Source organism: Eubalaena glacialis, chromosome 10 (genome assembly GCF_028564815.1).
Source record: "Eubalaena glacialis isolate mEubGla1 chromosome 10, mEubGla1.1.hap2.+ XY, whole genome shotgun sequence".
Classification (NCBI taxonomy): domain Eukaryota; kingdom Metazoa; phylum Chordata; class Mammalia; order Artiodactyla; family Balaenidae; genus Eubalaena; species Eubalaena glacialis.
The window spans coordinates 92,415,110-92,438,663 of record NC_083725.1 but is presented as its reverse complement, the minus strand read 5'-3'; the positions used below and the strand labels follow the sequence as shown (position 1 = coordinate 92,438,663).

The 23,554-nt window shown below is 36.3% G+C and overlaps 1 pseudogene; it reads left to right on the top strand.

The window, feature by feature from the left end:
- Positions 1-22,029: 22,029 nt before the first annotated feature.
- LOC133099492 (glyceraldehyde-3-phosphate dehydrogenase-like) lies at positions 22,030-22,945 on the top strand (annotated as a pseudogene).
- The last annotated feature ends 609 nt before the right edge of the window (positions 22,946-23,554 follow it).

Genomic DNA, 23,554 nt, shown 5'->3' with positions numbered 1-23,554 from the left:
ATGTTTTTGTGTTTGAGGTGGATTATGATATCCTTTCTTGCAATGTTTTTGTCAGGTTTTATATCAATATTATGCTGGCCTTATGAAATGACTTAGAAATTGATCTCAATTTTTTTATTTTCAGAAAGAGTTTATAAATATATGATTGTTTTTCTAAACTGGTCAAGCTATCTAAGTTTGGAATTTTATTTGTAGGAAGGTTTTAAATTACAGATTCAATTTCTTTAGCAGATAACAGTAATATTCAGATATTCTCTTTCTTCTTATGTCAGTTTTAGCAGGTTTTTTCTATCAGACATATGTTCATTTCCTCTAAATTTTTAAAATTATGTTCATAAAATTGTTTATAATATCTTTCTTTTATTTTCTGTGTGATCTGTAATGTTATCGTTTTTGTCATTTTTGATATATTTGTAACAGGTCTTTTTTTGATTAGACTTACCAGGAGGTTAACCATTTTATTATATCATTTTTCAAAGAACCAACTTTTAGTTTATTGATTCCCTCTTTTGAACATTTTATCTCTATTTTATTAATTTCTATTCTTAATAATTTTTTCTCATCTTCTTCCATTGGTTTAATTTGATGTGCATTTTTTTTTTTAGGTTGATGTAAGATCCGAACATGTTATTCCATTGTATTATCTAGAAGTTAATTCTTTAATTTCCAAACATTTGTAGATCTTGTTATTATGTATGATTTAGTCACCCTGTGTTAAGTCCTTGGATTTTACTATGATTTCAGCCCCAAGAAAGCTGTTGAGAATTGTTTCATGGTCCAGAATATGACCAGTTATAGTAAATTCTATATGTGCTCTTAAAGGAATGTATATTCTGCAGATGTTGGAAACAATGCTCTATATATGTCAATAAGGTCAAATTTGTTCATTGTGTTCAAATCCCCTATAAACTTAATTTTTCCCCATATTTCATTTAATACTATGAAAGCCTGTGGACATTTCACTCTATGATTATAGATTTTAGTTCTGTAAACTTGTGCTGTATATATATTTGCAGCTGTTTTCAGGTGCACACAAAGTTAAAAAATATTAAATCTACTTTTTCTAATATTTGTACATTTATATCTGTATTATATTGGTTGACATTTTCATCGTATGTCTTTGTTGTTTACTTTTATTTCAATTTCTATTTACTCATATTTAAGATTTTATTTTTTAAAACAATATATAGGGTTTTAAGAATTCAAACAAACTTTGTCTTCTATTGGAGTATTTAACTCATTTACATGTGAATAATCACCTACACACACATGCATACATATTTAAATCTACCATCTTACTATTTATGTGTACCACCTTTTTTCTGTCCTAATTTGCCTTTTTTAAGATTATGTAAGTAATTTTTCTTCAAATACTTTCTAGTTTACAGAATTTTATTTCTTTTTGTTCCCCTCTCCAAAGGGATGGCTATTTGATGTTACAATTTATTTCTCAATTGTACTGAAATGTCACTTACGCAATAAAATAAAATCTCATGTTCACGAAGACCTGTTTCTGAACTATTTATTCATTACATAGAACTATACATCAATTCTTGAGCCAGTACTACTACTTTAATTAGTTAAGTTTTTAATAGTTTGTTTTATATATATATATATATATAACAAATGTATTAGGATTGACATATCTCTATATTGGCCAAAAAGTTCGTTTGGGTTTTTCCATAACATTGTATGGAAAAACCCAAACGAACTTTTTGGCCTACCCAATATCTGTCCATCCATCCACCTACCATCAGTCGAGATTTTTATCCATTTGTGCAAACAGGTAGTAGGCTACTGTAATCTGGGAGACTTTTAGAAGTCAAGTCTATCACTTAGGGAAAGTTTTCTTGAATAAATTGTTAGTTAACATCTTCCCTTCTTATTTTCACTTTTCTCATTTTAGAACTATTCTCAATTAAGTATTTCATCCCCTAAATTGATTGTCTCCTTTTGTTATATTATCTCTTATTTCTAATTATCTAACACTGCCCCAGTCAGGGTCGCTGCGGGAAATAGGTATCAAATTAGAATAATTCAAGGAGTTGTTAATACAGAAAATGTTTACAATGAATACTGCAGCAGCCTGGAATAGTAAGAGTCAAACTATTACCAATTTTAGGCCCAAGGGAACAAAGAGGGGGTGGTTATTGAAATTCTTAAGAAAAGTCTGTGTAAAGAATGAAGTTTTCAGGAGGAGCAATCTTTAGTTCAAGGTCAAAGCTATACAAGGCTGCCTCACTCTCCTCCTTCCTTGAATTTCTTGCTTGGCTTTGCATTGGCCACACACACATCTTAAAGGAGGGGACCAAGAGATCCCACTGATGTTTTGCATACAGATTAGTTTCCTGAGGTAGAGACTATGGTGGAGAAATACCTGGAGGAACAAATGGTAGAAAACTGGCACAATTAATTTGTTTCAGAACTTTAAAGATTGCTTTACTGTATGTATTCCATTTTCTAGTGTTGCTGAGAAATCTGATGCTGTTCTAATTCCTCATCTTTTGTATGCAACTGGCTTTTCTTCTCTCTTTAGGTTTTTCTTTGCCATTTTTGTGTATTTGACCTTCCAGACTGGTTTTCAAATATTCCTGGTAATTTCATGAAAATCCTTTAAAGATTATGAGTAGAATTGCACTGTAAATGTTGATTGGAAAAAACTGACATCTTTATGATACAGGATATTTCCATGTTGAAGCACAGCACACTATTCCTTTTTAAAAAAAATATACTCCAGTGTATTCTCTCTTAGATAAGAGAATTTCCTCTATATAATATGTGGTTTTTATCCTGGAAATAATCTTGAATATGCTCAAAAATGAGTTTGTGCTTTTTCTTTTAATAGGTCTTCTACTATTTTAAACATATTTTCTCAGTTTATTGATCTAATTAGATTTTTTAAAACTAAAAATTGATTCTACTTATTCTTATATCAGCTCTTCCTAGAAAACTGCCCATTTCATCTGATTATTAAATTCAATGATTTAAAGTTGTACACTGTATTTATTATAAGTACATTTTTTCTTAGTTGTTTATCAATAATTTCCCTTGTTTCTTTGTAGTAGACTTGTCAATTTTTCAGCTAATTTGTCACTGTTAAAATAAAAACAGTTTTATTGATCAAATCTATTGTGTTATCACTTTACACTTTATTCGTTTAATTAAAAGAATTAAAAATTTCTATTTAACCTTTACAAAGTCCACCTTTATAAGTATTTTGGATTTATTTTATTGTTCTCCCATCCCTAATTTCTTGATTTAAATGCTTATTTCATTTTTTTAAATTAAATATTTATTTCTAACAAAGGCATTTATGGCTATAATTTTGCCTCTAATTATTTTGATCTCTTCCCAGATATTTAAAATGCTCTATCCTCATTGTTACTCATTTCTAAATATTTTTTCATTTCAGTTTCATTTCTTTGTTGGCTTACTTAAAAGGTCTTTTTCTTTTTATTTTTTGCTATTTTAAAACTCAACTATACATTTTATTCAGATTCCATGAGTATTTCTACTAATACTCTTTTAAGACATATTACTAGATCCCACATTAAATTTAGTTGTCTCCTTAGTCTCCTCCAATCTGTGACAATTCCTTGGTCTTTCCTTGTCTTTCACAATCCTGACAACTGAGGGTTTGCTCAGTTATTCTGAGGAATATCTCTCAATCTGAGGACTTGTTTGAAAGTTTCTCATTATTAGACTGAAGTTACACATTTTTAGAAAGGTAACACAAAAGTGATATTTTTTCTCCAGTTCATAGCAGGGGCCACAAAATGTCAATATGTCATTTTACTAGCGACGGTAACATTGATCATCTCATTAAGGTGCTGTCAGGTTTCTCTACTATAAAACTACTCTTTTTCCTTTTGTAATTAATAGATATCCTGAGGGAGATACTTTGAGTCTATACAAATATCCTATCTCTCCTCACACTTACGCTCCCTAATTTTACATTCCTTTGGTAGATCTTGCCTGATAATTATTACTGTAAAGTTCTAATAAGATTTTCCATTTCCCTCATTCTACCTCCATTTTTAAATTGTATTTCATAAAGATAGCTGTCCCTTACCCCCAATTATATTTACTCAATTATTTATTTACATCAGCACAAAACCATGGATTTTTTTTATATTCTATGGGTTATAATCCAAATTCCTATTGTTAACTTTATTTCTCCAATTCTTTCAGCTTAGCCATTGGGAAAGATAGATCTTTGGCCATTGAGAGAGCTTTCTGACTTGTTCTATAACAATAGCCAAAGGGGAAAAAAAGTATCTAAATAGCTTTGAGGAAAATTTTTATTATACCTAAAATTTTATGCCATTCCATAATCATTAGTATGTGAGATAAAAGGAAAATATTTGCTGTAAAGTTCTCAAAATATATATCACCTAAGGTCATTTTCTAAATGTATTACTCAGGTATACTGAAAAGAACTGAAATAATGAGTTTGTCAGGGTTGTTGGTCAAGAATATCAGTGAGCACTGAATAAGTTAACATGATAAAAGGAGTAAGTAACATAAATAATCATTTACAAGGTAGTAGTAATTTGTATTTGAAAGAAAAAAATAATCTGCAGAGTTGCAAACTTGTAAAACAGAATAGGTTTGGTTGGGAACAAATAACTGAAAAATGCCTGGAGGAGGAAATCAAGATGGCTGAGTAAGAGGACCTGGAGCTCACCTCTCCCCATGAACACATCAAAAATACATCTATAGTGGAACAATTCTCACTAAAACTAACTGGAAACTGGTAGAAAGACTCCAGTAAAACCAAGGCTGTAAGAAAGATACACACGTAATCAGGTAGGAAGGGAAGAAAAGTGATCAGGTCAGGACCTGTGTCCCTGGGAGGAGACTCAGAGTAAAAGGGAGATTACATGGGCAGACACACACCCTGGGGAGTGAGCAGGTTGAGAGGAGACAAGCCCCCCTTGGCGGGTTGGAGGACAGCTGGGACAAACAGAAGGACTGGGGAAGGCTGGACTCCACCTGCGAGGAATGCATTTACTGGCTATCCCCTGAGGCAGGACAGAGACAAATCTGCTCTAGTGGGTGCTAGGTTCCCAGAGACTGACCCACTGCATGCCCCAGCCCAAGCCAAGTGAAACTCCAGCCCCACTCACTCCACACCGCAGCATGGCACTGGATCTGGGGTGGCCATGACCAGGGAAAAAACTAGACCTATGGGAAACAGATGCAACCTGGTCCTAGGGAGGAGCCTGGGGGGTGGGTGGCAGTAGCTATTGCTGGTGCTTACTCAAGCAGTGCCTCAGAAGCTAACTAGATTTCTGACAGCAACTGCTCCATCACACCTCACCCCCCCCATAAATGCAGAGAGATCACAAGGGCCCTGCCTGCCCTGCAGAGCAGTTCCACAACAGGGTGGGAGTCGTGGAGGGTGGTGAGAGTGATGAGCTGTGAGAGACAAATGGGACTTGCTCATGAGGCAAGGTGGAGAGGTCTGCCCTAGCAGCTGCCAATTTCCTGTGACAGCTTTGCTATGCACCCCTGAGCCAAGCGAACACTCTGGCCCCATTCATCTATGCCACCACACAGCACTGGGTCTGGAGCACCTATGACCAGAAAAAAGACTCAACCATGTGACAGAGAGGTAACTGGGTTGGTCCCAGGGTGGAGCCTGGATGGGGCGATAGCAGCCATTGTTGGCACTTACTCAAGCAGTACCTCAGAAACCACCCAGATCTCTGATGGCAGTTGCTCCACCACCACTAACATCCTGATACACACTGAGGGTCCATGTCCCACCAGCCCTGTGGAGTGGGTCTACAATAGGGCAGGGGCAGCAGAGGCAGGGGGCAGTGATCAGCTGTAAGAGCTATAGGGGACTTGCACACAAGGCTGCATCTGAGTGGAGCTGCAGACACCTGTGCAGGCAGCACATTGAGCCTCTATCTGCACATGCGCCCCACTTGCTTCAGCACTCCCCTCCCCTGGGGCAAAGGTCCCGGTGTGCGGAGAGGGAGAGACTCTCACTTAAAGGGAATAGAGCCAACTCAGGATGACCCTCAAGGTTTCTGCTCAAGCAACTTGGGATAGACCCTGCTCCTGACAGAGTAGTAATAGCCACTGAGCAGAGACGAAGTCCCACCTCACACTCGGTGACAGCTCTAGCCCCTCCATCTATAGACTCACCCACTACCAAGGTGATAGCAGCCAGCACACCTTGAGGAAAGATGTGACTTTCATCCATGTCAAATCCAGTTCTCTCACCAAAGGCATTGGGCACACAGAGTCTGTAGAGTAACGCTCCCACAAAAGAACAAGGTTAACTGTTTCACCTAAATTCACAGAAGCTGAAAAAGTTAAGCAAAAAGAAAAGGCAAAGGAACTACTCTCAATTAAAAGAGCAAGAGAAAATCATGAAACAGAAAAAAAAACAATTTACCAGATGAAGAATTCAAAACATTAGTAATAAAAATGTTAACTGAATTAGGGAAAAGAATTGCTCTAAACAGTAAACATTTTAACAGGGAGATACAAAACATAAAAATGACCCAATCAGAAATGAATAATTCAATAGCTGAAATTTTAAAAATATACTACAAAGAATGAATAGCAGACTAAGTGATACAGAAGAACTCACATGTGATCTGGAAGAGAGAATAATGGAAATCATCCAATCAAAGCAGCAAAAAGAAAAACAAATTTTAAAAAAATGAAAGCAATTTGAGAGATCTGTGGAATAACATTAAGCATTCCAACATTTGCTATTACAGGGATTCCAGAAGGAGAAGAGAGAGAGAAGGGGATCAAAAATGTATTTGAGAAAATTATGGCTGAAAAATTCCCAAACCTGAAGAAAGAAACAGATATTCAGGTACTGGAAGCACAGGGGGTCCCAAACAAAATGAACTCAAACAGACCCACACCAAGACACATCATAATTTAAATGGCAAAAATTAAAGAGAGAATTCTAAAGGCTGCATGAGGAAAACAAAAAGTCATATACAAAGGAAACCCCTTAAGGCTATCAACTGATTTCTTTGCAGAAATTTTGCAGCCAGAAGAGTGACAAAATATGTTCAAAGTGCTGAAAGGGAAAAGCCTGCAACCTATGACACTCTACCCAGGAAGAATATCATTTAGAATAGAAAGAAAGATAAAGAAGTTCTCAGATAAGCAAAAACTAAGAGTTCATCAATAATAAACTTACCTTAAAAGAAATGATAAAGGGTTTTCTCTACGTGGGAAAGAAGTAAGAATCTATAAGAAAGAGAAAATTCCACTAGGAAAAGCAAATATATAGTAAGGATTGATGATCAACCACTTAGATAAATCAGTACATAGATTAAAAGACAAAAAAATTATAAAAGCAACTATAACAACAATAAACAGCTAAGGGATGAGCATGAAGATGTAAAATATGATATCAAAAACACAAAATGGGGACTTCCCTGGTGGTGCAGTGTTTAAGAATCTGCTTGCCAATGCAGGGGACATGGGTTCGATCCCTGGTCCAGGAAGATCCCACATGCCATGGAGCAACTAAGCCCATGGGCCACAACTACTGAGCCCTCATGCCACAACTACTGAAGCCCATGAGCCTAGAGGCCATGCCCTGCAACAAGAGAAGCCACTGAAATGAGAAGCCCGTGCACTGCAATGAAGAGTAGTCCCCGCTCGCCACAACTAGAGAAAGCCCGCGCGCAGAAACGAAGACACAACACAGCCAAAAATAAATAAATAAACCACAAAATGAAGGGGAGAGGAGTAAAAAATGTAGGTTTTTCAGAATGATGACTAGTTTAAAACAAGTAGATAAAATTATAGGTCAATGTATATGAACCCCATGGCAACCAAAAATCAAAAACCTACAGTAAATACACAAAAACTAAAAAGAAAGAGCACAAGCCTACTACTAAAGAAAATCATCAAGCCACAACAGAAGAAACAAAAAGCAGAAGAAATGGACTGAGAACTATGAAAACAACCAGAAAAAAAGTAATACAATGGCAACAAGTACATACTTATCAATAATTACTTTAAGTATCAATGGACTAAATGCTCTGATCAAAAGACACAGGGAGGCTAACTGGATTAAAAAAAAACAAAAAAAAAAAAACAAAAACAAGACCCTTCAATATGCTGCAAAAGGAAGGATAAAAATCACATGGTCATCTCAATAAATGCAGAAAAAGCATTTGACAGAATTCAACATCCATTCTTGATAAAAACTCTCATCGAATTGGGTAGAGAGGGAACATTATCTCGACATAATAAAGAACGTTTATGACAAATGCACAGCTAACATCATACTCAATGGTGAAATTCAGGAACAAGACAAGGATGCCCACTCTCACCACTTCTATTTAACATAGCATTGGAAGTCCAAGCCACAGCAATCAAACAAGAAAAACAAAAGGCACCCAAATCGGAAAGAAAGAAGTAAAACTGTCACTATTTGCAGATGACATGATACTTTAAAGTCTCCACCCAAAAAACTATTATAACTAATAAATGGATTCAGCAAAGTTTCAGGGTACAAGATTAATATACAGAAACCAGTTTCTTTTCTATACACTAATAATGAATTATCGGAAAGAAAGAAGTAAAACTGTCACTATTTGTAGATGACATGATACTTTAAAGTCTCCACCCAAAAAACTATTATAACTAATAAATGGATTCAGCAAAGTTTCAGGGTACAAGATTAATATACAGAAACCAGTTTCTTTTCTATACACTAATAATGAACTATCAGAAACAGAAAGTAAAAAAAAAAAGAAATCCTGTTTAAAAATCACATCAAAAAGAATAAAATACCTAGGAATAAACTTAACCAAGGAGGTGAAAGACCTATACTCTGAAAAAATAAAACACTGATGAAGGAAATTGAAGATGATACAAAGAAATAGAAAGATATCTTGTCCTCTTAGATTAGAATAATTAATATTGTTAAAATGGCCATATTATCCAAAGCAATCTATAAATTTAATGCAATCCGTATAAAAATACCCATGATGGTTTTCACAGAACAAATAATCCTAAAATTCATATGGAACCACAGAAGACTCTGAATTGCCAAAGCAATTTGAGAAAAAAAGAACAAAGCTGGAGACATAACCCTTCCAGTCTTCAGACTACACTGTAAAGCTACAATAATCAAAACCACATGGTATTGGCACAAAACAAACACAAAGATCAATGGGACAAAATAGAGAGTCCAGAAATAAATCCATGTACTTATAGTCAATTAATCTGCAACAAAGTAGGCAAGAATATACAATGAAGAAAAGATAATTTCTTCAATAAGTGGTGCTGGGAAAACTTGAAAGCTTCATGTAAAATAATGAAATAAGAACATTTCCTCACCCCTTATATAAAATAAACTCAAAATGAATTAAAGTCCTAAATGTAGGGCTTGAAACCATAACACTCCTAGAAGAGAACAAAGGCAGAACACTCTTTGACGTAAATTGTAACAATATTTTTTTTTGCATCTGTCTCCTAAAACAAAAGAAATAAAAGCAAAAATTTTAAAATGGGACTTAATTAAGCTTAAAAGCTTTTGCATAACAAAGGAAATCATCAACAAAATGAAAAGATAACCTGCGGAATGGAAGAAAATATTTGCAAATGATATGACGGACAGGAGCTAATATCCAAAATATATAAACAGCTCATATAACTCAATATCAAAAAAGCAAACAACCCAATCAAAAAAACAGGAAGAAGATCTGAATAGACATTTTCCAAAGAATACATACAGATGGCTAACAGGCATATGAAAAGATGCTCAACGTTGTTAATTAACAGAAAAAATGTAAATCAAATCAACAGTGAAATATCACCTTACACCTGTCAGAACAGCTATCATCAAAAAGGCTACAAATAACAAATGTTGGAGAGGATGTGAAGAAAAGGGAACATTCATACACTGTTGGTGGGAATGTAAATTGGTGTAGCCACTTTGGAAAACAGTATGGAGGTTCCTCAAAAAACTAAAAATAGAACTACCAATGACCCAGCAATTCCACTCCCGGCTACATATTTGGAAAAAAAGAAAACACTAATTCAAAAAGATACATGCACCCCAAGGTTCGTAGCAGCACTATGTAGAATAGTCAAGATAAAGAAGTAACCCACGTGCCCATCAACAGATAAATGAATAAAGAGGATGTGGTATACATATATATATGTGTGTGTATATATATATAGACACACACACATACACACACACACACACAATGGACTATTACTCAGCCACAAGAAAGAATGAAATTCTTCTATTTGCAGCAACATAGGTGGACCTAGAGAATATTATGCTTAGTGAAACAAGTCAGACAGTGAAAGACAAATACTGTATGATATCACTTTTATGTGGAATCTAAAAAATAATACAAATGAATATATATGCAAAACAGAAACAGACTCACAGATACAGAAAACGAAGTGGTGGCTACCAAAGGGGAGAGGGAAGAGGGGTGAGCAAATTAAGGGTATGGGATTAAGAGATACAAACTAGTATGTATAAAATAGATAAGCCTCAGGGACACATTGTATAGCAAAGGGAATTGAAGGCATTATCTTGTAATAACTTTTAATGACGTATGATATGTAAAAGTACTGAAGCACAATACTACACACCTGAAACTAATATTATAAATCAACTATACTTCAATAAAGAAATCCTAAATTTGCTATTTTTATATACTGAAAAGTCAAAAGCTACTGTTTTGTTTCTAATCTGAAGTTAGATGAGTTTAATCATAACGATATGTTAATTATAACATAAGGGTTGCCACCAGCACAATTAAAAACAGACTTTACCACCCAACTTCCAAAGTATATTTTTTAAAAATTAAGAAACTAAAGAAAGGAAATAGAATGAATGTAAAACAAAAGGCAAAAAACAAAACAGCAGAAGAACATGAAATAAGCAGATTTCTAATAAATGTAAACAGCAATTTCCACCATTATAAAGCATGATTTCTTGAAGTAGACCAAAATACTATATCTTGCTTTCCTACTTACACAGTTCTAAAAAAAAATAAAACTAGTCAAAAAAAAAAAGGATTCCTAAATGTGCATTAGAGAATAATATGGAAACAAAAATGCAATAGATAAATCAGAATGTAATGCAAAGGGAAGATGACAATCATTTTAAATTGATACAAGCTACATCCAAGGTAAAGACCTGATTAATAAATATCTATACGCAAAATTAAAATAAAGCATTTTAAGATATAAAGCATTTAATGTATTAGAGATGTAAATGACATTAATGGACATTTATGAAACCATTATCTGTATATAATAGACAAAATACTCAAGTATATAAAGTATACATAACAGCCGCACTTCTCAAAATCAAACTTTAACAGAAGTTCCCAGTGCGTTATACTGATACCAACCCTCCAGAAGAAATGTCATCATGTCACTTGTGGCTTTATTTATTCTTCATTGGAAAATGTTGCTCCAGTTTAAGATATTGAATAAAATGCATAAAGGATAAGAACGATATGATTGATAAAGTAGAATTAATAGATGAAACCTAACACATACAGATTTATTCTCCTAAGTATTCTTGGAACACTTGAAAAATGCATCACGTGTTTAAAGGAAAATCCTCAGTAACTTCCACACAGATATAGGTGCTCTACCCAATAATAGTGAAGTATATTCCCTGCTGACCCTTGTACACAGTTTATTGTTTTTGATATCTCTGTGGAATATCTTCCAATGGGAACTTCTAGAATTGACTGCCACTAGCAGAGTACTACAGTGTCAGCTTCTAATGCTCTCTCTTTCACTTGCACAAATACTAGCCTCGCACAAAGTTTTTCTCATATTCCAAATTGTGTTCATTGCTAAGAATGCAAATACCTCCTTTAAATTTTGAAGCTGTTTTGATTTGGGGTTTTGCATATGTGAGGCATGTTTGGACAATAAAAATGAAATTCAGAAATTCAGAAAGAAATTTAGAATGGTGAGACAAATGGCCATTAAAGCATTACCATTTATAAGTGAAGTTAGAAGTGAGGAATCTGTTAGAAGAGAGACAGCATCAACATGAACTTCATTGGTTATCAAGGAACTGAACATAAAAATGATACATTAATATGTAATCTTATCAAAGAAAACTGTAAACTGGTACTTTACAGTTTTATAAGAAAGTGATATAAGCTTTTGGAATGCAATATAGAAATACCTATTAAATTTAAAATATGCATACCTTTTTGACCTAACATTTCTGCTACATTCTTTATAAACACCCCGCAATTGCAAAGAACTTTTCATTAATCATCCATAATAATGGTGAAAAATGGAAAGAACCTAAACATTCTTAAATTGAGAAACTAAATAACAACGTTAGATCCATAAATGGATTATGATGTGACTATTAAAAACAATGAAAAGTTCCATATGTGTTGGCAGTGAAAGCTATCCAAGATATTATTACAAGGTAAAAAATAAAAACAGATGAAAACAAAAACCCACAAGCACTACAGGAACATAGTTAATACTGTATCATTTTGTTAAAATAGAGCAAATATAGTATATAAACATGTATATTTAAAAGGTGGAATAGTATACAAAAACTATTGACAATGTATATTTTAGACAGGGAATGGTAAAGTAAATGGAAACTAGTATTTCTGTAATGTGATTTAGTGTAGCTTTGTGTTACTTTTTTAATCAATAAGAATATGAAAATTACTTTGAAAGAAAGATCAAAAGAAGTTAATGCTCTACAGTAGGGAAAATAAGACAACAGTGGTAATATTGTTCTTAAGAGTATATAATAAGAACTAGTCTTACCAGAGTCAGAGTCATGAAGTCTTCATTTGGTAGATAATGAAAAAAAAATTAAATGCTAATTAAAAAAAAATTAAAAACCCTCCCCAGGTTCTCTATATGCCTGACTCCTTTATATTCTATAGATGTTGGCTTAGGTACCACCTAAGAATTTTTCCCTGACCATCCTAGTTAACTTAGGTACCATGATATACTCTCTATCCCAGGAGCTGTTTTATTTCCTTTATCATAATCTGTAGGATTTTTTGTTTACGTATTTTTTTCCAGTCTATTTGTTCCTATTTAGAAGTTTCAGTAAGGTGGGGACATAGTTTATCTTTTTCATCTTTGTGTCCCTAAAGGGTAGTGTTTCTTGCAAGGTACAAAGTAAGCACTCAATATTACAATATAAGAATGTATAGATGGGTGGTCAAGTGTTAAGGTGAAAGACATATGAGGATTTAATTGAATATGGTGAAACCTTGGTAATGGCACCATGCTGAACCCAGTTGGTCACGCTAAAAACCTAGCACTTCTGCTTGATTCCTTTCTATTCCTGCCCTTGAAAGTTCAATCCATCAGTAAGCTTCTATCCTTAATACATCCCAAATCTCACTTCTTCTCTCTCTCACTACCACTGTCATTGATGTTACCATCAATTCATGGCCAAATTACTTCTAGGGCCTACTAATTCTTTTTTCTTGCATAAATCCTTCCAAAGTCTTTGATAGGAATAAAACCCAAACTCTTGACCACAGTCAAGAAGGCCTTGTACAAATTTAATTCTGTCTATAACTCCAAGATCCTCATCAACTTGCATTCTCTTCTATATCCACACCAAGTTCCAAGCACCCTGGCCTTTCAGAATGAAGTGTCTGGTGCAGGGACCTTGCAATTATTGCTCACACCTTGTTTACCCTCCTCGTATTCCTCCTTATGCTAACAATTTCTCATGGATCTCTAAAGAATTACCTCCTGTCACATTCACTCTCTAGCCTTTACCTAAGTTTATTTTCTATACCGAGTTTATTAATATATGAAATTATTTCTTTATTGGTTAACTTGTCTTGGGTTACCAGATATGAAGCTCCTCAAGGTGAGGAACTTTGTCTTTCTTGTTCATCACCACATTCCTATAATCTAGATGATTTCTTGCTACAACTAGACAATATTTGTTCAAAGAATAATGAAATGAAACTCTTTGGATGGGAATATTTCTACCACTTTAAAAGTTATCATATTTCCAGTCATGTGTATTTTTTTCTTAGTTTCCTAACCAGGGATCAAACCCAGGCCCTGGGGGCAGTGAAAGCGAAGAGTCCTAACCACTGGACCGCTAGGGAATTTCCTAAAGCTCATCTCTTAAGAAATTCTTCTCTTTTTTCTTAAACTAATAATTGCATCATTCTTCATCTCCTTTTCCAACTGCTCCTTTGTTGGGAAAGCTTTCTTTCACCTTCCTAATTAGGTCTATTACACACTCTTAAAGCATCACATAACTTTCCATATAGTACTTACCTGAGTCTTGATTTACCTAATTTTTAAAAATAAGTTTTTCCCATGCCTATGTCCTTCACTAGATTTTAACTCTATGAGGACAAAGATAATATCTATTTTAGTTCACCATTTAATCCAAAGTGATTATCTCAACATCTGGCATATCTTAGGCACTCAAAAACATTTCTTCAAAAATTAAATCACCCCAAGTGGCATTCCTCATTGTCTAGCATAAAATATATAAATATGCTTTTGGTAGTATAGATCTACACCTTAGGATCAAACTATCAATCAACAACATGAACCATACACATATTTATTTAATTGGTTGGTCTTTGGGTTCTTTATTTTTCTCCAAAGTAAAACTCTGGGAACATAAATCTGATTAACTGAAAGCCTCTTTTAGTTGAATTTTATGTAAGTAAGGTCATTATTTCATGCAACCAAAGCTCATGGATTTACAAAAAGGATGCATTAGCTTTTTCCTTCCATGTTGAATTCAATTCCTCTTCTTGAAGTATGTAATGAGCGCCATTATTGCACTTTATAAGAAATCTTTCATTCAATTAACTAATGAAGAACCTCCCCTTCCGATCCCCTCTACATACCATTCCAGTCATCAAAATTTGGTTCTATAAGTATGCAAAATGCTTTTATAAATGAATTTCAAAAATTGACAAATATCTTTTTTGGTCCTCTTATATCCTAGCCATTGAAATATATTCTGTATATCCAAAATATAGTTTTTTATAAATGTAGCACTGGGAAAGGACAGTTGGTTAAACATTTTTCCATTTAGCCTTCATCTCACATTTAATGATTCATTCTTAGCAGTGTCAGCATTGAATATAGGAACATAAAGTTAAATTCTCTCAAAAGGTTGAACGTTTTGTCATTTCCTGAAAGACTGAAGAAAACCAAACCCAGCTAGCCACACTCACTTTCTAGGTTGATAATATTTTTACTTGTACCTGAGTCTTCAAAACCAACTGGGAACTCAGAGAAATCAAAATATTTAAAGAAATTAAAGATCCATTATCACTTTAAGTTGTTTAAGGACTTTAAGTTTTTAAAAATTTTTCAATCCAGAAAGGGCTTACTCATCTCTTACAAGCATTTCTTTGGTCTATCCTAGGAAATAAAGTCAATTGAAAATACAAAAATAGTTTGTTTTATAGGTATAAGCTCTTGTGTATTGTAGCATTGTGTATAGTAGAAATAAGTGATTAAATCTAATTGTTCAGAGACTTTGGAAATGGCAACATACTCACGTAACTAGAGGAAGCTGTGAGGCATATCCTGAAATCTTGGATATAGAGTCTCTATTTTTCATATCAAAACAGGAATATATAAAGTCAGCTTAAAGGGAGCGTTTATTCTAAGACAAAAAGTTAATTTGAAACTGAGTCTGAAGATTTTATACCAACAAACACACACACACACCTACATATACACACGTCCGTACGTATACGTGTGTTCATCTTAGCAAGGAAAGGGGAGAAAAACATTATGGTTAAAAATGCAAGCAGTGGGCTTCCCCGGTGGCGCAGTGGTTGAGAGTCTGCCTGCCGATGCAGGGGACAGGGGTTCGAGCCCTGGTCTGGGAAGATCCCACATGCCGCGGAGCGGCTGGGTCCGTGAGCCACAATTACTGAGCCTGCGCGTCTGGAGCCTGTGCTCCGCAACAAGAGAGGCCGCGATAGTGAGAGGCCCGCGCACCGTGATGAAGAGTGGCCCCCGCTTGCCACAACTAGAGGAAGCCCTCGCAGAGAAACAAAGACCCAACACAGCCATAAATAAAATAAATAAATAAATTAAAAAAAAAATGCAAGCAGAGGAAAAAAAAAAGGCAGAGAAATAAATTTCTGTGATTTCTACACATATCTAATAAATGCCAAGTCCAGAGCTTGGTATTGAAGTCACAGTGGTAAATAAGAGAGATAATGGTCCTTGACCTCATGTAGCTCACTGCACATGTCTTTACCCCATCAACCTTCCCTTTAAATATGTACCTACTTCACAGAAAAATGTGCATGGAATCGTTCCGTTACAACTGAGACAAGTGCCCCAAAGAAGGCCTGGCTGCTAAGAGGGTTTATATATTAGTCAAATTTGACTAATCTGTATTTCAGAGGATGTTTTCTGAGAAAAATGAAATTCAGAGGAACAGTGAATGATAAATGGTAGTTGAACTGACAAATGGGGTAGAAACATTGGGTAAAACAGTATCCTTTGTCAACAGAATGGCATCTTCAAAGGCCATGATGTTGCAAGGGGTTTGCTGAGTTATAGGAACTGAAAAAAGGTAGAGTATGTGGATCATCACACGAAGCAAGGTAGGAGTGGTAGGAAATTAGACAGCGGAGTGGTTAGGAAGAAAAAACCAGATGTTACATATTAATCTAAGAGTGATAGGTTTAAACAAAGAAATGACAGCTTCCTTGGTTGACAATACTCAAATCTGGGCCATTGAGCAGGCATATTCCATGAGACCACCATTACCATTCCATAGCTAACTCCAATGGCTTGGAATCCATGAGGATCAAAATAAATAATCCATATAAAGTGCATACATTGTCCTTAATGCATAATATTTACTCAATAAACAATAGCAACCAGAGAAATAATTGCATACGTTGTGGCAGATTGAGCTTCCTGGGAAGCCCTGAGTTGGAGATTAACATGCAAGAAGTTTATTTGAGGTCCTCAGGATCCGCACCTGGGGAGGGCAAGGGACCGGAAGGAAGCAGAGTTGGGCAGAGAGAAGTTGATACATTTTCAGCAAATGTTGCAGCTGTCCCCACAGGGAAGCTGGGAAAGCCCTCCAGAGTTAGCTCTCCCTGCATCAAGGAGTCTGGACCTCTGGCCTCAGGGACCAACCAGTCATGGGATACAGGCTGTTCCATCAGAGGCAGCTCTCTCTAGCCTAGGGCGATTTCTGGAGAGGGTTCGCAGTTAAGAGCTGTCAGCAGTCATACTCCCAGCAACTGGTGGCATAATTCCTTCAGTCCTGAAGAGGGGCCAGTGTGGCTCACAACAGTATCCTTTACATTGGTTGAAAAGAAAGACAATATGCCTGGCATTTCTCTTTTCTCTGGAGTCCTCTCCAAATTCAGTCTTCTCACGAAGGACATTTCCCACAATTTAAAAAAAAGATACTTTGTCACACTTTCACTTCATTTTCCTCCCTATTCATCACAACTATTTTTTCTTCTTTATTCCTTCCATGTATATGCTTCTGGACTTGGTTTGCTACCATAATTTACACACAATGCAGAGATTATGTGTCCTGTTCAAAAATGTGCTTTTCTTAATAGCTTCTCACCCTTTTAACCAACTTGATAAACAGCCTCAGGATATTAAAAGTGATACATTTTCACTTGAAGAGAAATATTTAAAATGTAATTTGAATAGGTAGTTAAGCATGTTTCCCTGAAGGTGTTATCATTTGATAATTTGTTACTTTAATATCAAATGTAAGTCCTTGACATGGCCTGCCCTTTCCCGAGGAGACGCATAAAAATAACATGTGTATCTGAGCAATTTCCTAGCTGAAGCAGGTTTTATTTTGTGCCCCCAATTATAATTATCTTCACTGCATTGTAAAGAATGCGTTGTACAACAAATTCTCTGTTAACAATCACAATGTGTACAAATTATCTTCATCCCAGAACATCTCAAGGGGTCAGGCTGTTTGTGTATGATAACAGCTCATTGAGATCCAAATTATGGAAAATTAAAAGAAATGAATAGGAAAAATACTGCTATTTTACCATCAGTTTTTAAAATGTATGTGTTGCAATTCAAATGTAAAGTAGGCTGTTTGAAAGAATCTAGTCAGATGAAGAAGGAGGAGGAGGGGGAGAAAGAGAAGAAGGAGGAGGGAAGGAATAGTACCAAGGGAAGTATGAGTAGAAGTATCCTGATTTTTTGTCTCAGAAAAGAGAATTAGTGCATTAGAAAAATAAATAAATAAAGACCCTTTTATGCTATTAAGAATAATTAACAATTGGGTAAATAAGATTTAAATTTTTAAAAATACATGAATAAACTGTAATACTTTTAGTATTCTAAAATTTAATTTTTAATGAACTACAAATTTTAAATACTGACACTAAAGTCTTTGCAGGTGAGGAAATCAACTCTTGATATTTAAGACACTGAGCTTCTAAGGTCCCCCTCACTCATAATAAAGACATTAATTTCAATTTCCTTCTCAATTAACAAGGCCTTTATTTTTACACTAAATTTAAAGGTTAGAGTAAAATGACTGGATTTCACATATAACTAAGAAAGGATAGGTAAATCAGATAAGTAACTTTGAGAAGTTACATGATGAGCTAAAGGCTATGTGAGTGGGAAAATTCCAATGTAGGAAACAGAGAAATGTGGAGGAATGCTTACTAGTATTGGGCCAATCACTTTTCAGGGCCCAGGGAATACAGTAATAAGATTTTCAAAAAATGAGCATGACATGAGAATGAGGCTAATGAGAAGAGGCAATACAGACAAACAGGTCTCTAAGTGTACTTTTTTTTTACAAGGTGGAAAAACGAACAGCAGATAAATGATATGTTTTTCAGTGCTCAGGAAAATGAAGAGATGTTTTGGGAGGAAAATTATGTATGAGGCAAGATTCTTTCATTTGTAAGAGACAGGAAACCTTCCATCTCCACACGTTTAGACAAAAACAGGCTTTTAATATATTACGTAGCTCAAGATTCTTAGAAATAAGTGGCTTTAGGAGCAGCTGAATCCAGGTACTCAAAAGTCCTTATCAAGACTAAGACTTAGGGCTTCCCTGGTGGCGCAGTGGTTGAGAATCTGCCTGCCAATGCAGGGGACACGGGTTCGAGCCCTGGTCTGGGAAGATCCCACATGCCGCGGAGCAACTAGGCCCGTGAGCCACAATTACTGAGCCTGCGCGTCTGGAGCCTGTGCTCCGCAACAAGAGAGGCCGCGATAGTGAGAGGCCCGCGCACCGCGATGAAGAGTGGCCCCCGATTGCCGCAACTGGAGAAAGCCCTCGCACAGAAACGAAGACCCAACACAGCCAAAAATAAATAAATAAATTAATAAATTTAAAAAAAAAAGGGGGGGGCATGGGACAGGGAATTTGCTTAAAAAAAAAAAAAAAAAGACTAAGACTTGCTCTCTTCATCTCTTGGCTATGCTTTGCTCTGTGTGGGCTTCTTTCTTAGCCTTCATACTTCCTCTTGCTGGCAAAATAGATGTCAAGGCTTTTAATTTGCATTACACTCTCTTGGCAACTGCATGATAAAGAACATTGCTTTTCTGTTCTTTTTATCAGAAGCCCCCAGCACTAGCTCTAAATGGACCAACTTGGATTAGTGTTCATCCCTAGGCAGAGGGAAGCCCTTCCTGCGTGCAATGTTCATCCGGATCCCATAAACTGAGAGAATGGGAAAGTAGTACTTTCTCAAGGAAAAATCAGGGTGCAATAATCAGAAAATGGGACCAAAAGAGTATCTGTTTACTACCAAAGGTAAGAATAAAATAATTAAATCTGAATTCAGTGAAGCCTACTTGGGAAGAAAGGGAGGTAAACATTAAGTACCACCTTTCCTAGCGTTGACTCTATTCACTTTCACTCAGAAAAACTAGACCCAGATTTTTAGAAGGGAAGAAGTATGCCTAGAAAATATTTCTTCTCTTTTTTTCTTTCCTTTCTAACCAATCTGCAGATAAGTCTGGTAGATAATGCATGCTGATACTTTGTATTTTGTATTTGATGCTTTAGTTGATTGTATCAAAATTTTAAACTTCCAAGCAATGACACTGAGTGGCATTATATGTGCCTCCACCTATAAGCTGTGGAGGACGGGAAGCAAGCAGAGAGGCAAAGGAGGTTACAATGAAAGCAGCTCTTTTGCCCCTTTCCTGTTTGCCCATTTCTGTTCCCCTCTAACCTTAAAAGGACCTAATTAAGGAATGAGATCACTAAGCAATTGAAACTAACTCCCGACTTATGCTCTCCTGAATGCATGCACACCATGCCTTGTCTAACATGTTGATTCTTTTCCTAGATAAAAAGAAGACTAGCTCTCTCCCCCCAGTAGCCCCCCCTAAGCAATCCTGCAGGCAGATCACTCAGGCAAGATAACATCTGAAGAGAAAACCAGTCTGCACTCAATGGAGATGCAGAACCCAACCTCCTGCCTTGATGATTCACTGAGATTCTGACCCACCCCCACATTTTTCCCTTTAAAAACTGTCATGACCGAGGAGAATCTGTGGAGCTGGTCTCTGGATACAAGTCCACCATCTCCCCAGATTGCCAGCTTTTCTGATGAAAGCACCTTTCTCTTCTACGGACACTTGTGTCTAGAATTATCGGCATGTGATCAGCGAGCACCTGAACCTACGTTTGGTGGTTACAAGATACAAAGAGCATAAAAATGAGGGGAAATTGCAGTCATCCTGAACTCCAGGCCACCTGAAAGGCTAAGGGAAGAAAAGAAACAAAAAACAAAAACAAAAGCACACAGTTTAATGTGCAAGAGAAAGTCATCACAATCCTTTCTTATGATAACTTTAATTAATGGCTTTGTGGGGTTGTAATTTTATTTTTTCCCAGTTAGCTCTCTAATATGCATTTAATTTGATAAACAAAGTGTCCTACACAATGAAATACTTCTGTTACTGAGATGTCTGAGGCACCTAGCCTAGACAGAGACAGACAATGTCTCCCCCCACTAACTTGGTAAGGCTTGTTGACTTACTGCTACGTAAGGCAAAAATGTGTGATTCAGTTATGAAAAACATGAAAACATTTAAAAACAATAGTATCTTAAGGAGTAATAATAAATTAGGAACTGTTAATGAACAGGAATTTTTTATAATTATTGACCATATCTTAATTTGTATGAATACAGGTGCCTCTAAGGTAAAGCCTCACTTGACAAGCTCAGTTAGAGTGACTTTCATAAGGGCAAGGAAGAATATATTTGTCTAAACTGTATCTGGCATAATCAAATGATTAAATTGGATGTGAAAGAGAAAGGAAAAAAGTACACAGATAAACCCCTGAGACTGATTGCTATTATGGAGGACTGCAGGTCTGACATGAGAACAAAGTGTAGGTGGTGCCCAGTGATTCACTCATGAAACCAATTGAGAGCAAGTAGGGAATAACATTTATAACCCTAGATGCACGGATGCCAATTTCCAGAGCAAGGGTAATAAAGTAAACTTGAAATTTTGACACGTAATGATTTCTTTTATGAACTAATAAAATTATATACACATATTCATATATTTTTATATATACATAATTTTTATGTGTTGGGAATGATCTTCAGACTGAAAAAAAAGCATAACGAACATTATCGGTAAGAGGAACTTCCCATTATGTGTAGTTGGATGAATTATAGGAAAGCACCTGCTGAGTTAAATGAGGCTACATTTCAGGCTACTAAAAAACCTGTGTTTGAAATTATTGTGCTGTTTTCGACGGTCTTGGTGCCACAAGGCTGCAAATAAACAGTGGTTCTTATTTTTTAAAAAGGACAGTAATTAGCTACATACAAACTTTAGACCTTAAAGCCTCAGGTGAATCTCAAGCACAATTTGATAATTATTAAAGAAATGGGGCTCTCTGCTCTTCCCTCTTTGACAGACAGTTGCATCTTCTTGCGCAATACCGGCCACATCCCTGAGACAGTCATGAAGGTCAGAGTAAATCGATTTGTCCATATTGGATACCTGGTCACTAGGATGCTTTTAACTCTGGCAAAATGGATATTGCACATCAATGACCCCTTCACTGACCTCAGCTACATGGTCTACATGCTCCAGTATGATTCCACCCATAGCAAGTTATGCCACAATCAGGCTGAGAATGGGAAGCTTGTCATCAATGGAAGGCCCATCTTCATCTTCTAGGAGAAAGCTTCCACCCACATCAAATGGGGTGATGCTGGTGCTAAATACGTTGTAGAATCCACTGATGTCTTCACTAACTTGGACAAGGTTGGGGCTTATGAAAGGATGGAGCCAAAAGGGTCATCCTCATCTCTGTCCCTTCTGCCGATGTCCGCATGTTTGGGCACAAATCATGAGAAGTATGACAAAAACCTCAAGATTGTCAGCAATGCCTCCTCTACCACCACTGCTTGGGTCCTCTGGGCAAGGTCATCCATGATGACTTTGGCATCGTGGAGGGACTCATGGCCATGGTCTATGCCATCACTGCCACCCAGAAGATCGCAGATGGCTCCTCTGGGAAGCTGTGGTATGATGGCTGTGGGGCTGCCCAGAAGACCATCATCCCTGCTTCTATGGGCACTGCTAAGGCTATGGGCAAGGTCACCCCTGAGCTGAATTGGAAGCTCACTGGCATGGCCTCCCAGATCCCAGCTCCCAGCTCCAATGAGTCAAGAATCTAACCTGTGGTCTGGAGAAAGCTGCCAAATGTGATGACATTGAGAAAGAAGGTGGCGAAGCAGGCAATAGAGGGCCCCCTAAAGGGCATCCTGGGTTACATTGAGGACAGGCTGCCTCCCTCGACTTTAACAGTGATACGCCCACTTTCACCTTTGATGCTGGGGCTGGCATTGCCCTCAGTGACTGCTTTGTCAAACACATTTCCTGTTATGACAATGGGTTTGGCTACAGCAAAAGGGTGGTGGGCTTTATGGTCCATATGGCTTCCAAGGAGTAAGAGATCCCTGGACCACCAGCCTCAGAGAAAACAAGATAAGGAAGAAAGAAGCCCTCAGTTCCTAAGGAGTCCTTGCTCCAACTCAATTCCCCAACACACTGAGAATATCCCATCCTCAACAGTTTCCATCCCAGAGCTCCTGAAGAAGAGGGAGAGGATTAGGGAGCCCTACCTGGTCATGTATCATCAATAAAGAACAATGTGCACAGTCAAAAAGGAAAGGAAAAAAAAAAAAAAGAAATGGTCTGCGAACATTAGAAATGAAAGTGGAGATGAGCAGGAGCTAGGAGGAGTTTGTAAAGGATGAGTCAGGTCAGACTAGCTTCATTCTCCTTTGGACAAAATTTCTAAAGAGGTGGCTTATGTTCACCTGGATTAAGCAAGGCATTTGGCACAGTCAAAACAGAAACATAACCTGGATAATCGTACAGGGAAATAGATTCATAAGTGCCTAACAACCATATCAAAGATTCTACTTACTGGACTGATTAATTCCTAGAGCACAATTTTCTATTGTCTAACAAAGGTCTCTCTTTTTTTTCTTTCTTTCTTTTTAAAAATAGCTACCACATTTGAGCACCTACTATGTGATAGGCATTGTGCTAATCC